Below are 11914 nucleotides of genomic sequence, written 5' to 3' on the forward strand. Positions count from 1 at the left end.
AGGGGTAGAGGCCGAGGCCGTGCTAGAGGCCGAGGTAGGGTAGAGCTCAGCCTTGAGTAGTAGCACCAGTGGCGGAGCCTCAGGTTGATTTTGAGGAGGAGGTTCCAGCCCCAGCAGTTCCGGTGGGCCCAGATCAGGTCCTAGAGGGCTTCATTGCCACACCAGTTCTTTAGGACGCTCTGGTCCAATTGATGGGCCTCATGGAGGGTGTCACCCGAGCGGGTTTGCTTCCCGTAGCACCAACCACTTCTCAGGCTCGAGGAGGGGCTCAAACTCCTGCTACGCGCACTCCAGAGCAGGTAGCTCCCCAGGTTCAGGTTCCAGCGGTTCAACCAGCTATGGTAGTTTAGCCAGGTATAGTAGCTCAGACCAACGATGGAGCAGCTATGTCCGCCGATGCTTTGTGGAGCTGGATAGGTTCACCAAGCTCTTCATTTCTACATTCAGTGGTGCATCTACTAAGGATCCCTAGGATTATCTGGATAGTTGTCACGAGGTTCTTCGGAACATATGGATCGTTGAGACCAATGGAGTTGATTTTGCTACCTTTCGTCTGTCTAGATCGCCAATACTTGGTGGAGGGATTATTGCTTAGCTAGACCAGCCGGTTCGCCATCTTTGACTTGGGAGCAGTTCACAGCGTTGTTTTTGGAGAAGTTTCTCCCCGTGACTCAGAGAGATGCCTTTCAGAGGTAGTTTGAGCGCCTCCAACAGGGTTCCATGATGGTCACCCAGTATGAGATTAGGTTCATCGATCTTGCTCGCCATGATCTTGTCATACTTCCCACCGAGAGAGAGAGAGGGTGAGGAGGTTTATTGATGGTCTTATCAGCCGATTCATCTTTAGATGGTCAAGGAGGCCAGGAGTGAGATAACTTTCCAGGAGGCGGCCAATGTGGCCCCCAGAGTTGAGATGGTTCTGTCACAGGGAAGTGGTCATGGGTCGGATAATAGGCTGCGTCATTCAGGTAGATTCAGTGGTACCTCGTCTGGAGGCAGAGATTCATATGGTAGAGACCATCCTCCTAGGCCCTTTCAGTAAGCTCTCCAGGTCTCTCATGGTACTTCAGGTGGTCGTAGTTCTCAGACGCACTATTCTGATTAGCAGCCTTACAGCGCACCACCAGCTCCCATCAGTGCACCACCACTTCATAGTTTCCGAGGTGGTCATTCAGGTCGACAAGGCCAGCAGTTTTAGCAGCCGAGGGCTTGTTACACTTGTGGTGATTCCGGTCACATTGCCAGGTTTTGCCCTCGAGCACCAGGTAGCTCTCAGCATCAGGGTTCTCGTGCTATAGTATAGGCACCAGGCATTCCACAGTCCGCCCAGCCAGTTAGAGGTGGGGGTAGAGGTGCTAGAGGTGGAGGTAGAGGTCTTAGAGGTGGAGCTCAGGCCGCCAGAGGTGGAGTCCAGCCAGCAACAGGCCGTCCCAGAGAGGTAGTTTAGGGTGGTGGGGCCCAACCCCGATGTTACACCCTTCCAGCTAGGCCCGAAACTGAGGCTTCAGATGCAGTCATTACAGGTACCATTCTGGTTTGTGATAGAGATGCTTCAGTGCTATTTGATCCAGGGTCTACGTATTCGTATGTGTTATCTTATTTTGTACCGTACCTGGTCATGCCTAGTAATTTATTGAGTATTTCTGTTTATGTGTCTACATCGGTGGGTGATTCTATTATGGTCGATCGAGTTCATCGTTCTTGTATTATGGTGATTGGGGGTTTTGAGACCCGTGTTGATTTGTTGCTATTAGACATGGTCAACTTCGATGTTATATTGCGGATGGACTGGTTATCCCCGTACCATGCCATCTTGGACTGTCACACCAAGACTGTGACCTTAGCCTTACCGGATTTGCCCCATTTAGAGTGGAGAGGGACTCTTGGTCACTCTACCCACACTGTTATCTCGTACGTGAAGGCTCGGCGTATGGTCGAGAAGGGGTGTTTGGACTATTTGGCTTATGTTCGCGATTCTCGTGCTGAGGTTCCATCTATTGATTCGGTGCTCGTGGTTCGTGAGTTTTCTGATGTTTTCCCTTCAGATCTGCCGGGTATGCCACCCGATAGGGATATTGATTTCTGCATCGCTTTGGTTTCGGGCGAGTGCCTATTTCTATTCCGCCATATCGCATGGCCCCGCCATAGTTGAAAGAGTTGAAGGAGCAGTTGCAAGACTTGCTTGAGAAGGGTTTCATTAGACCCATCGTTTCGCCTTGGGGTGCGCTGGTGTTGTTTTTCAAGAAAAAGGATGGTTCGATGAGAATGCGCATTGATTACTGGAAGTTGAACAAGGTTACCATCAAGAATAAGTTTCCACTGCCGAGGATTGATGATTTGCTCGATCAACTTCAGGGTGCCAAGGTATTTTCAAAGATTGACTTGAGATCTAGCTACCATCAATTGAGGATTAGGGCATCCGATGTCCCTAAGACAACTTTCCGTACTTGGTACGGGCATTATGAGTTCTTGATTATGTCATTCAGGTTGACAAATGCCCCAGCAACTTTTATGGATTTGATGAACCGAGTATTTAGGCCTTATTTGGACTTATTCGTGATAGTCTTCATTGATGATATTCTGATATATTCCCGCAGCAGAGAAGAGCACGAGCAACATCTTAGAGTGGTTCTTCAGACCTTGAGGGATAGTCAGTTATATGCTAAATTCTCGAAGCGTGAGTTCTGGTTGAGTTCAGTTGCATTCCTGGGTCATATTGTGTCAGCAGAGGGTATTCAGGTTGACACGAAGAAGATTGAAGTAGTCAAGAACTGGCCTAGACCAGCATCAGTTGCAGAGATTCGGAGTTTTTTGGGATTGGCATGCTACTATCATCGGTTCATGGAGGGTTTCTCATCTATCGTAGCCCCGATGACCAAGTTGACCTAGAAGGGTGCCCAGTTCATATGGTCGGATGAGTATGAGGCGAGCTTTTAGAGGCTCAAGATAGCTCTGACTATAGCATCGCTGTTAGTATTGCCCACGAGTTTAGGACCTTATACAGTCTATTGCGATGCTTCCCGTATTGTTCTTGGTGCAGTGTTGATGTAGGATGGCAAGGTCATTGCCTATGCTTCGAGGCAGTTGAATATTCATGAGAAGAACTATCCGGTTCATGATTTGCAGTTGGTAGCCATTATTCACGCATTGAAGATCTGGAGGCATTATCTGTATGGCGTGGCATGTGAGGTATTCACTGATCATAAGATTCTTCAGTATTTGTTCAAGAAAAAGGAGTTGAATTTGAGGTAGAGGAGGTGGTTGGAGTTGTTGAAGGATTATGACATCACTATCTTATATCACCCGAAAAATGCCAATGTGGTGGCCGATGCTTTGAGTAGAAAGTTAGCCAGTATGGGCAGTTTTGCTTATATCCCAGTCGGTGAGAGGCCGCTTGCTTTGGATGTTCAGGCCTTAGCCAATCAATTCGTGAGATTGGATATTTCTGAGCCTAGTCAGGTATTAGCTTGTACTGTCGCTCGTTCTTCGTTATTGGAGCGTATTCGTGATCGACAGTTTGATGATCCCCATTTGTGTGTCCTTAGAGACACGGTGCAGCGTGGAAGTGACAAGCAGGTTACCTTAGATGCTGATGGAGTTTTGAGATTGCAGGTTCGAGTTTGTGTTCCTAATGTAGATGGGCTTCGAGAGTTGATTTTAGAGGAGGCCCATAGTTCCCGGTACTCTATTCATCCGTGCGCCGTGAAGATGTATCAAGATTTGCGACATCATTATTGATAGCGTAGAATGAAGAAGGATATTGTGGCATATGTGGCACGGTATTTGAATTGTCATCAGGTTAAGTATGAGCATCAGATGCCTGGTGGATTATTTCAGAGGATTGAGCTTCCCGAGTGGAAGTGGGAGCGGATCACTATGGACTTCGTTACTGGACTTTCGTTGACTCGGAAGAAGTTCGACGCAGTTTGGGTCATTGTTGATAGGCTGACCAAGTCAGTGCATTTCATTCCTGTGGCAGTCTCCTATTCATCAGAGTGGTTAGCTGAGATCTATATCCGGGAGATTGTTTGCCTTATGGTGTGCCGATATCTATCATTTCGAACCGAGGTACGCAATTTACTTCGCGTTTCTAGAGAGCAGTTCAACGAGAGTTGGGCACCCAGGTTGAGTTAAGTACAACATTTCATCCTCAGACGGACGGGCAGTCCGAGCGAACTATTCAGATATTGGAGGATATGCTCCGAGCTTGTGTTATTGACGTTGTAGGTTCGTGGGATCAGTTTTTGCCTTTAGCAGAGTTTGCCTACAACAATATTTACCAGTCGAGTATCCAGATGGCTCCTTATGAGGCTTTATATGGTAGGCAGTGTCGATCTCCGATTGGATGGTTTGAACCGGGAGAGGCTCGGTTGTTTGGTACGGATCTGGTCCAGGAGGCCTTGGACAAGGTCAGGATCATTCAGGATAGACTGCGTACAACCCAGTCCAGGCAAAAGAGCTATGCAGATCGCAAGGTTCGAGATGTGGCTTTTATGGTTGGTGAGCGGGTATTGCTCCAAGTGTCGCCTATGAAGGGCGTGATAAGATTTGGAAAGAAGGGAAAGCTTAGCCCTAGGTTCATTGGTCCATTTGAGATTCTTGATCGAGTGGGAGAGGTGGATTATAGACTTGCGTTGCCACCGAGCTTATCATCCGTGCATCCAGTTTTTCATTTGTCCATGCTTCGGAGGTATCACGACGATCCGTCCCACGTGTTAGATTTCAGCACTGTCTAGTTGGACAAGGACTTGTCCTATGAGGAGGAGCCGGTAGCTATTCTAGACCGGCAAGTTCGTCAGTGGAGATCCAAGAATTTCCCTTCTATTCATGTTCAGTGGAGAGGTCAGCCTCCTGAGGCATCGACCTGGGAGTCCGAGTTCGATATGTGGAGCTGTTATCCTCATTTAATCCCCGACTCAGGTACTTCCTTCTTTTGTTCGTTCGAGGAAGAACGATTATTTTAGAGGTGGAGAATGTGACGATCCAAAGGGTCATCACCTGTTTTCTTTCCCATTATGTGCTTCCGAGGCCTTGAAAACCTTATTTAGAGTTGCCTTGATTTGCGTGCGCAGTCCGGGTGCATAGCCGAAAAGCTTAAATATGAAATTTTGTGAAAAATGCTAAGTTTTGATGTTAAAATGAATAAATTTGACTTCGGTCAATATTTTGGGTATACGGACTCGGACCCATGATTTGAGGGCCTGGAGGGTCCGTAGGAAAATATGGGACTCGGGCGTATGTCCGGAATCGGAATCCGAGGTCCCTAGCCTGAGAAGTGAATTTTTTTTAAAAGGAAATAATTTTTCTGAAAATGCTTAAGGAAATTGAAATGAAATTTGATTAGAACGAGTTGGTATCGGGCCTGTATTTTGGTTCCGATGCCCGGTACATGTCTTATATATGACTTGAGATATTCCTGTGAAATTTGGTTAAAAATGGGCGTCATTTGACGCGATCCGGACCTTAATTGAGAAATATGATGTTTGAAAGAGTTTTGAGAAATTTCATTGATCTCGAGGTTTAATTCGATGCTCGTGATGTTAGTTTGGTAATTTGATTACACGAATATTTCCGTAGGATGTTTTTGAGGTTGTGTGTATACTTGGGTTGGAGTTTCGAGGGCTCGGGTGAGTTCGAGTAGGTTCCGGGATGCCTTAGGCTTAGAAAGTCAGATGTTGCAGGTTGAGGAAGTTGCAATCCTCTGAACCCTTTAGTGCAGTCCGCGAGAAATCGCGTGCGACAGCGGAGGGGCCAGCGCAGCCGTGGTCGCCTTTGTGCGGGGCGCGGTGGAGGCTGTGCGGCCGCAGTCGCCTTTGGCGGTCCGCACAAGGGTGCTGAACTACAGGTCTTCAGGGAGGCCCGTGCGGCCGCAGTCCGTTTAATGCGGTCCGCGGTGAGGGTCTGAGAGGGGTATAAATAGACGGGATTTTTAGTTATTTTTCACTTTTCAAAACCTCAAAAACATAAGAGGCGATTTCTCAAACAACCTTTCTTCTCCAAATCAATTGTAAGTCATTTTAAACTAGTTTTATTCAATCATTAACATCTTTTAACATGATTTCAACTTAAAATCAAAGATTTTCATGGAGGAAATTGGGTGTTTTGGGTAGAACCTAGATTTTCTAAAAATTGGGGATTTGGACCTCAATTTGAGGTCCGATTTCAAAATAAATTATACATTTGGATTCATGGGGGAATAAAGTAATTGGGTTTTGGTTCGAACCTCGGGTTTCGACCACGTGGGTCGGGGGGGGTGATTTTGACTTTTTGGGTAAAACTTTGGGAAAAGTCATTTTCATGCATTGGGGTTGATTCATTTAGCACTTATTGATGTAATTAAGTAACTTGTGACTAGATTCAAGAGGATTGGTGGTGGAATCAAGGGGGTAAAGCTATAATTGAGGCTTGAGTGGTTTTCAAAGCTTCGAGGTAAGTGTTTGGTCTAACCTTAGCTTGAGGGATTAGGAGTTGAGTCTTATTTGCAACGTGCTAATTGTCAAGTACACCGTATAGGCATGGTGACGAATATTTATACGTTGGTGTCTAGCATGACCATGAGTCTTTATATTGCGTATACTCTGATTTTTGTTGTATCTTTCATGCCTTAATGATGATTTCTATATGTTGTAAAAAGCATGTGAAAGAAATTGTGATCTTCGAACTTCGAGGAGCATTGGCTCGAGTTATAATACGAATTGTGAAAGTATATGAGATAATTGAACCCTTTGGAGAATTGACTCAAGTGGTAAAGAGAGTTATAAAGTAAGAAGTGAAAGAAAGAGAAAGAGTTATTGAATTGTTCCCTTTCCGGGATGTTTGTTGCTTTGTTGATTATCTCCCTTGTCGGGATGTTGAGATTTATTGATATTGTTCCCTTGCCGGGATTTAGCTGTTTAATTGTAGTCCATTGCCGGGATTTCTACCATTATTTATCTACTCCCTTGCACCTTTGTTTGTGATTGTTGTTTGGGTGAGGAAGAGTGTTAAAGCACGAAGGATGATGCCGTGCATTGTTTGCTATTGTGAGGAAAGAGTGTAAAGCACGAAAGGTGACGCTGTGCCGTACGATGTACCATTCCGTAGCGATATTCATTGACTATGTGGTGAGGAAAGAGAGTAAAAGCATGAAGGGTGATGTCGTGCACATTATTATGATACGATTGATTTGGTGAGAACGAGAGTAAAAGCACGAAGGGTGATACCGTGCACATTTTTGTTGTAAATATTGTTTGGGTGAGGACGAGAGTAAAAGCACAAAGGGTGATGTCGTGCAAATCATTGAATTTTGATTCTTGTTGATATCCTGGCTTTGTTGTTCTTTCTTTTATTGAGGTTTTCTATTTGGAATTGTTACCTCCCCACAGCATGTTTCCCCTTCCCACATTGACTGATTATTCCCTGTATTTCTTTTCCACTGTACATATAAATATTTGAACTGCACAGGTTATTTGGTAGTCAGGTCCTAGCCTCGTCACTACTTCGCCGAGGTTAGGCTAGGCACTTGCCAGCACATAGGGTCGGTTGTGCTGATACTACACTCTGTGCTCTTGTGTACAGATCCAGGTATTGGACAACAGCAGTAGCGCGGGAGCCAGCCTTCAGTTTACTGAGACATCGACGTAGGCTTGCAGGCATCCGCAGGCCCGGCGTCTCCTCTATCTTATATTCCATTCTGTTATCTCATGTATTCGAGACAAACAGTGTTATATCTCTTTTAAACGGTTGTATTTAGTACTCTTAGTAGTTCGTGAGTGATGTGACACCAGTTCTTGAGTAGAGGCATATGTTGATTTTCGCATTATTGTTCAGCTTATTTAATTTAAATCTTCCGCTTTAATTCCATATTTCTGTTGTTATTTTAATAATTAACGCTTGATGTTATGCTCAATAAAAAAAGATTAAAAATAAAGGAGTTAGGGATTTAGGATTTGTGGCTTGCCTAGCTTCTACGAGTATGCGCCATCACAACTCCCGAGGGTAGAAATTTCGGGTCGTGACACAATCACTCAGTTACAACATTGCCTTAACCAGTTTTATGCAGCTTCTGGATTGAAAGCTAACCAGGAAACGAGTTCAATCTTCTTTGGGGGTGTTGATCAGTTGGCAAATGAAGAGATAGTGCATAAATTTGGTTACTCTAGAGGTACATTACCAGTTAAGTACCTAGAAGTACCATTAACCACTAAGAAGATGTCCATAGCTCAGTGGCAACCACTTATAGAGAAGATGGTGGCAGTAATTTCTTCATGGACAGCTAAAAAACTCTCATATGCTGGAAGAATTCAATTAGTGCAATCTGTTGCATTTGGCATTCAGGCTTATTGATCTCAAGTGTTTCTGATTCCTAGTAAGATCTTGAAGACTATTGAAACATACTGCAGAAGCTATGTGTGGTCAGGAGTCAATGTCATTACTAAAAGATCTCTGGTAGCATGGGATAAAATGTGTACTCCTAAAAGTACTGGGAGACTAAACCTAATAAATCTCAAACTATGGAATAAAGCAACAACAGCAAAGAACTACTGGGATCTAGCAAACAAGGGGGATAAGATGTGGATCAAATGGATACATGCATACTATATAAAAGGCCAACAGATATCTAATATGCCAATACCAAAACAGGCTTCCTAGTTAGTTAGAAAGATGGTGGAGGCAAGAAGCTCAGTGGCAACAATTCAACTTCAGCTAAGGAAGAATAACAACATGATCAGACAACTATATCTGGCTATGATGGGGGCAATTGCCAAGAGTAGAATGGAAGATGTTCATGTTTGGAAATGAAGCAAGGGCAACAGCCAAATTCATAATGTTGCTGTACTTCCAAGACAGGATGCTAACTAGTGACAGATTAAACAATGGGGGATGCAGGTGGACAAGGAATGCAGTCTATGTAGAGTACATGATGAGAACAGGAAGCATATCTTTTTTGAATGTGAGTATGCTAAGAGTGTTTGGACAAAACTACTAAAATGGATGCAGAGGCAACCGATATGGGCAACCTCATGGGACCAACACTGGAAATGGGCAGCAGAGAATGCAAAAAGAAAATCAAGTAAGGCAGGGGTATTCAGAATGGTATATGCAGAAGCAATTCATGAGATATGAATTGAGAGAAATCATAGGATATTTGAAAAGCAAAGTAGGAAAGCTGAAGAGTTAGCTAGGAACATAGCATGCATATGTAATGTTAGAGCAACAAATCAGAATAGACAACTTATACAAAATTTTTCAGTTCTGATTGTAAAATAATAGGAGAAGAGGAGGTGAGTATAGTTGATATAGTTATAGTTTGGAGAGTTAGAGCAAATAGGACAGTAGGCTGAGTTTTAAGCCAACTGTGGATATGTAAAGCTTCATTTTGGTGATTAATGAAAATCTCTAATTACCAACAAAAAAAAAAAAAGAACTTTCATTAGCACGGTTGAAAAGTTAGAACTAATACTTCTTAAAATATTATATAAAAAATAAATAAAAAGGAGCTCTACGTAATGACTTCGATAATTTTGGTTAAGTTGATAGGATTTTTGCATTATAACTGTTTATAAAAATTTAGTTATTAATTTCAATAAGGACAAATAAGAAAGTGCTTGAAATCACTTCTAAAACTTTAGAATCCTAACGAATCAACAATTACTTTGTTGGACGTTCTAGGAAATATGTATGATTTCAAATAAGGAAGGAATTATTAAGTAAAATTTAGTTGATTTTAAACTATTAAATATTAGAAAATATTAGGAGTTTTTACATAATTCAAACAAGAAAAGAGAATTTTAGTTGATATTAAAGTCCTAAAAATTAGAAAAATTATTTAATTACGATTTTGTCCAATATAAAACCTACTTTTAAAGGGCAAAAAAGGCGAATGACATTTCGCCAAGGGACTTCGTACTTTTAATATAGTATAGATTAGACTTCGAACTTAATCAAATTATGCCACATAAATTTAAATAGAGGGAGCAAGAGGTGTTTTAAAAGGCATTTCCGGGGCGAGGCGCACCAAAAATACCCCAAGACGATGGTGTGGACCGAAAGTCTCAAGAGGCGTACACCCATCAATTCGGGTACACCCGGGTGTTCGGGGCGTACGCCCGGATGTTTGAGGCGCATTTTTGTAGTGAGGCTTAAGCCCCAGAAGCTTTTTCAACTTAAAATATAATTTATTAAATGAGTCCTTCATATAATACCCAAATTCTCAAAAGTTTTAAAAAGGAATTGAAATGTATTAAATTTAAAAGTCAAGACCTTTTTTTATTGATTGAAGCCCTAGTTTATGATTTTTTTCAATTCTTTATTTTGTCCGCTAGTCTACTAATACCTCCCAAAAGCAACAAATATTCATTTTTTTTGTACAAATGCAAAGAGAACTTCATTCTCCTTCATAGTAGCAAGTTCAAAATTCAAAATAACAGGTTAATCATTCTTTTTGTTCCTCCATGTAGAAAACTTTATTCTTTTTGACTCAAGTTACTTGTGCTTGTAATTAACATATAATAGATTTTTTTGTGGGGATGAAGTACATCTATATATATATTTTTCACATATTTATATATTTTTTAATTTTTATGCAATTTTACCTATTTATAAATATTAATTGTAATTATATTATTTTATAAAATATTAAAAATTAAATATCCATGAGGTTTACGCGCCGTACCTCGGGGCTTACATCTCGCTGAGGCATATCTAAAATGCCTTGCCTTACGCCCATGCTTTTAAAACAGTGGAAGCAGGTAATAAAACACCTTGCTCTTTCTTTGTTTTCATCATTTTATTTTTTGAATTTTGTTTGAGTTCTTTTTCCTTCTTTTTCTTTTTTTCCTTTTTGTAGTAATTTTCACAATCAAATTGGGTCCATCTCTCACATTCACAATGATAAATCCGTTCCAATTTTGTTTGCTATTAGAATATGGATTAGTGAGAGCCAATTACTAGCCAAATAATAATAAGCACATGTGTTAAAAGCAACGTGTCATCTAAAAAAAACAAAATTAAAAAAAAATATTCCGAGACATCAATGATTTTAGAAGATGTCCAACTCAAATGGATGTTTTTTTTTCTTTCTAAATAATAATAATAATTATTGTGTGGTCGTCATTGATTGTAGAATTAAGTACTAGTCTTACGTGAAAATAACTTGTTAATGCAATCTTAGGCTGACTTTATATCTATTGGCTATACATCATTTTCAAGTCCGTTAACTTCGGAAAAAAATAATAATAATTGTGTAATACTTTTTCAAAGAAGTCTGCAAAGTAAAAATTAAGTAGGACCAAATTTGGGGCAGTTGATTGTCCTTTATTCCAACAACATTATTGTTGTCATGTTTCTTGGATACAGTTTCTAAAAGAATATATAGAAAATTGGGAAAATGAAGAGGTAATCGATCTATAAGTTGGCAAAGAAATCGAAAGAGGAAAATAAAAGCACTAAAGTTTATCATTTGGTTTTTTCTACTGTTTGGAAATGAAAAAGGAAAAATAAACGAGCAAATGGGGTAACTACCCCAGGAATTTCAACAAAGAAATTCCAAAAAAAAATGCGAAAAGTATATGTATACTCTACTTGAAAATATAAATTCCAGAAAAAACGCGCTTCATTATCTTTAGCTTCGCCACTTATTGGGGAGGTAAAGAAAAATACAATTATTTCATGGTAGTTTTAATCATTCACACGATCATTAGCTAATATATTTTGAGTTTAACTTATATATATCGACAGTATAAATAATGAACAGAACTAGGCAAAATGAATCTGTTTCTCTTTCATGTTATCCTTGATGTATAATCATGTTAAATTCAGTTTTATTTTCTTTTTTTAAAAAGAAACAGAAATGAGTTTCCTGGTCTGCATACTGATTGGATTATATGAATTTATCTTGGGAATGACACTGTATAGCCACTCTTAAAATAATAGC

Source organism: Nicotiana sylvestris, chromosome 10 (genome assembly GCF_000393655.2).
Source record: "Nicotiana sylvestris chromosome 10, ASM39365v2, whole genome shotgun sequence".
Lineage (NCBI taxonomy): Eukaryota > Viridiplantae > Streptophyta > Magnoliopsida > Solanales > Solanaceae > Nicotiana > Nicotiana sylvestris.